This window comes from Zootoca vivipara, chromosome 9, assembly GCF_963506605.1.
Source record: "Zootoca vivipara chromosome 9, rZooViv1.1, whole genome shotgun sequence".
Lineage (NCBI taxonomy): Eukaryota > Metazoa > Chordata > Lepidosauria > Squamata > Lacertidae > Zootoca > Zootoca vivipara.
In genome coordinates this window covers 72363028-72367862 of record NC_083284.1, presented here as the reverse complement: position 1 = coordinate 72367862, position 4835 = coordinate 72363028, and positions in this window count along the sequence as shown.

Genomic DNA, 4835 nt, shown 5'->3' with positions numbered 1-4835 from the left:
CATTGGCAGCCGCGGGAGGGGAGGTGGGCGCTGAGGCCACGCAGGCGCCGTAAAACCCGCGCAGGCCGCGCGTTTCTCTTGAGGGGCGCGTGTTCTGGTTTGGCTGCTGGGCGGGAGCGGGCGGGGTTTCGTGGCAGGCAGCCGGGAGTGGGGCGTCCGCGGTGGCGCTGCTGCTGCCTCTGCTTCCGCTTCCGAACAAAATCCTGCCTTCGGCTGCAAAACGCCCTTCGCTTGCCCACGTTCGGAGGCGCCTCAGTGGTGGTCCCGGGGAGCATTCGGAAGAGACGGGCCCTTCGCTTCCGTATTGGCCGTGCGAAGCTTCAGCCCGAATGGTGGACTACACTGCAGGGTCGCTGTAGCACAGACCATTTCCTCACACCCCTCTCCCCACGTGAGGCCAATGCCAAGCTAGAAAGCTGCACTTCGTGCAAGCTCGGACCATATACTGTATCTTTGGAGTTCATTATTCCTAATCCTGATGGCATTTTGCTTCTCGGTAAACCGAAAGATCCGAGGATGCCTTACTCTACATACTGGAAAGATGTAGCGAATAAACTGGAGGGGAATAATTTTCGGCACCCATCCCAACAGCCCTCTGTGACACTTTTAAGACTGATTGAGGCTGTATGTGCTTATTAGGGAACAACCTTCATTGAATTCAGCAGGGCTTACTTCCGAGTAACAGGGTTTCTTTGGTAAGAATCCACACGTGAAACTCTAGCAAGGTGTTTATTTATAATGTCTACAGCAACTCTGCAAGCGAGAAAACCAGAACTTACCACACCCCTGTGACCCACGAACCCCACCCCCACCCCACCAGGTACACCAAACACCAGCTATCACTGCCAACGTCATGAATTCAATTTCTTACCCACCCTTCAACATAAAGTCCCAAGACTGGATCTTCCTGGCCTGTCTAATTCAGTATAGTCATACCTTGGTTTTCTAACAAAATGCATTCAGAAATGTTCAGAAACCAAGGCACAGCTTCCAATTGGCTGCAGGAGTGTGGCTTCCGAGGCAAAATTCGCAAACTGGAACACCACCTTCCAGGTTTGCGGCGTTCAAATTCCATATTGCTCATGAACTAAGCTGTTTGAAAACAAAGGTACGACTGTAATTGACACTAGAAGGCAGTGGCTATCTGGGGTTTCAGGCAGGATTCATCCCCAACTCTACCTGGCAACGTCAGGGATTGTACCTAGGATTTTCTACATGATCCTCCCCAAGTTAATTATTTAAATATGAACCCACATACATCAAATTTGATTTACACAAAATTTGCGGCCTGCTCTTGGTTTCTACACTTTCTCGAAACCACCCCTTCACATAAAGTGTGGCAACCTTGAGGATTCAGTAGATGCCTTCTTAATCCTGCCAACAACCTTAGCTGGCTGTCTCCAGGAACTACAATTGCCTGCAAGGAATTCCCACATGGCAAGGTGAATGTTGCCAGCCTTCATGTCACATTTGCAGACATCTTTGTAATAGTTACTGTACAAATCCAGCTGGCCTGGTGCATGAAGCCAGCTCCCCAAAGAGCACATCCTTCAGGATCCTGCCATCTATTCTGTGGACATGACTGAGCCAGCATAGACATCGCTGAGACAGAAGTGCAAACATACTGGGAATGTGGGCTCAGGAGAGCACATCTTTCTTTGAGACTCTGTCCTACCACGTGATGCCCAAAATCTTCCTGATGCAGTGCATGTGGAAGGCACTGAGGTGGTGCTTCTGGTGGATGTAAGTTATCCATGACTCACCACCATAAAGCAGCATGCTAAACACTTGGCCTGAGGAAATAATTTAGGATTTTGTGATTTAAAAGGCCATAAAAATAAAGCAAACTGCTTTATTAATAAAATGTTTGTCACTGCATTTTTTAATAGCCACACGGACAGAACAATGCTTTTATTAGGATTTTTTTTAAAAAACCCAAAACAAGTAATTCCTTCCAGCATTGCTCTAAGTGAATCAGGTAATCAAGATCCTACAACATGAAGCATAATAGGCAGTAGAGACCGTACAATACTGCTGGCTATATCCATACTTGAAGTCATGGCAGAGATCAGTAGTGAAGTCATTGAATACAGAAATAACTTGGTACTGTATTCATTTATTGGGGAGGTACGATAAGGGATGTCTTTCCAGAAACACCAGACCCTTTTGCTTTAATTTATTTATTAAATGCTCCTGTGCTTTATCTAGCAAGTATACCACCTTCTCAAATTATTTAGACGGTTTACCATACACAAAAACGTTTTGTTCAAGCTATTTTTCCACTCCAGGTTTAGAAGTACTGAAAGCAGTTTTTGGCAGAGGCATTGCTTCTTTTGGTATCCCAGCTGTCACTTCTAGTCAAACACGTTTGCATTTTTTTAACTATAAAAACCTGCAAAATCTGTTTGGATTGGATGAACACACCACAAATAGAGATTGATCTTTCAAAACTATTGGCTATCTCCAGCCTCAGTAAGCACTGCACTCATTTGTGTCTTTACTAAGATGTCCCTGGTGCTCAGCATTCCTTTTTCTCTGAGGTATTTCATTAAGAGAGATCGACTCCGCCATGTTACCTTAACTCCATATTCGTGCTCAGGAGTGTCCTTGACCAGCACAGTTGTAGCCTCAAAGTCATTAGAAATATCCTCACCAACATGATTACTAAATGGACCAGGAGTAAAGCTATCCATCTGGGGCAGACAATAATTATGGGCCTCAATGGAGGGCTGTTCTGGAGTGCATATCTCTGGTGGGCTGAATGCAACTGGGTCAGCATAAGGAGATAAGGAACAGTGACAAGGATTTTCCATCCCAGCCCTAGAACTGCTTGTAGGGTTGATGGAAGCTGCCCGTGGCTGGTTACAGCATGTCTCAAAGTTTCCTGCTTGGCCACCGAAGTCCAAAGGGTGTTCTGAAGTCCCCACGGCACAGGATTCTGTTTTTGCATTCTCAAACATTAGTGGAGAAAACTTGTAAGCTGCAGGCCTCCAACGCCTTCCTGCCACCACAGGGATGGCATGGCTGGTATCCTTTATTTTCACGTTTGAGGAACCATGGCATGACCTCTGGAGACCCAGTGACCTGGCACTCTCACTCTCAAACTCTGGAATTATCTGAGAAAAATAAGCAATAATAATAAGCTAACACAAGCATCCCTATTTCAAATACCTTAATGCACACTCTTAGTAATCCTTGCAATAGTTCTACAACATAAGTCTGTATTATCCCCATATTACAGTTGAAGGCAGTGTAAGAAATTAGCAAATGATGGATAAATGCTTCATTTACCCCTTTGCTATGCATATTCTAAATCAAGGGCTCCCAAACTTTCTAGCCCCAGGGCCCATGTAAGAGGACTAAAAATTACTCAGTCGCAAAATGGAAGTACAAGAGTGGAGCCATTAATAAATGGGCAGAGGTAGGGATTGGCTTAATCAGCTTCTCATTGATATCCAATCCCTCTTCGGAAATTGCCAGAAAGGGTTGTGCAAACATTATATTGTATTTATATTCATTTTCTAAATATCCAGATTTTTAAAACCAAAACCAAATCTCCTGCATGTGATTTACAGTAATCCTATGCCTATTTTCTCAAAAGCAAGACTCACTGGGTTCAAGAGGTTTCATCCAAGTAAATGTGCATGGAATTGTTACCTTATTATTTTATTTATTATTTCCCTCTCATGAAGAGAAGGCACCAAACCGCCATAATTATGAGCAAAATAAGCACTGTAATGGTTTCATAGCTGCAAGCCGAGCTCTGCCTTGTCTTCTGTTGGCAATTTCCAGACAGACAGTTATGTTAAGTCTGTTGCAACAAAAACAGTGTCCCACAGCACCATAAAATACTCAAAACGGTTTTTTATGGCATATGCTTAGTGGTCAAGAACATACTTCTGATACAAATGTTGAAACAGAGTCAAGTTTGAAATGTTCTATGAACAGAATTCCACTGAAATAACTGTCTCCAGAGTGGAAAGAGAATTTGGGGGTATGAAACAGTTTTCAACTATTTTTTTAGGCCAAAATAATCTAAAGTGATAGTTGTAAGTAAAGAGAGATAAGAATAATTAACAAGAGCTGAGTTTTCCAAGGAAAAATGGGCAGGCAAGCTTAAAAAAAAGAAAGAAAAATAATAACTTGTGGTCTTATTTTGCAAGGCAAGGGCAGGACAGTGAGCTTTTGAACACAGAGCACAGAAAACAGTGAGGACACCAAGCATGTGCTACAATTGTGCATTAACAGTACATTCGCACAATATAAAGGAAAAGACAAAACCATACCCAAGTACTCCCAGTCTGATTTAGTGGTTTGGTGGGTACACATCTTGGACTTCCCCCTGGATGAAGTGGCGTTCCATAGGGGTACACAAGCCCCTCTTTGGGGGCCTCAGTGAACAAGAGCTCTCCTTTCCATCCTTTGCTTACACGCCTCTTCTTTGGAGGCATCAACAGCTTTGAATAAAATGTTCAGCTTCATGATGTCCCCCGATGTCAATGGGGAGGAAACCGAATGGCACTCCTTAGAAATATGACAATCTGCTTCTAGACCTGCAGAGAGAAATTCAATGTGTTTCTGCCATCGATTGCTTGATATCTTCTTGCGCTCTAGCTCAAAGACAACAACGATCTCCACAAAAATGAATTTATCTTTAATACGGTGCCCCCCCTCCCTTGGGTGCCTTCTGACGCTCCCGATTCTTAACTCTTTTTTTTTAAGAAACCGAGGGGGGCCCCTCTCCAACCCGCCATCGGCCCCCCCTGTTCCCTGGCAGCCCTGCCCCTTTCCTTGTTTCGGCTGAGCCTCCTTGAGAGGGTCCTGCCGCAGCCCCC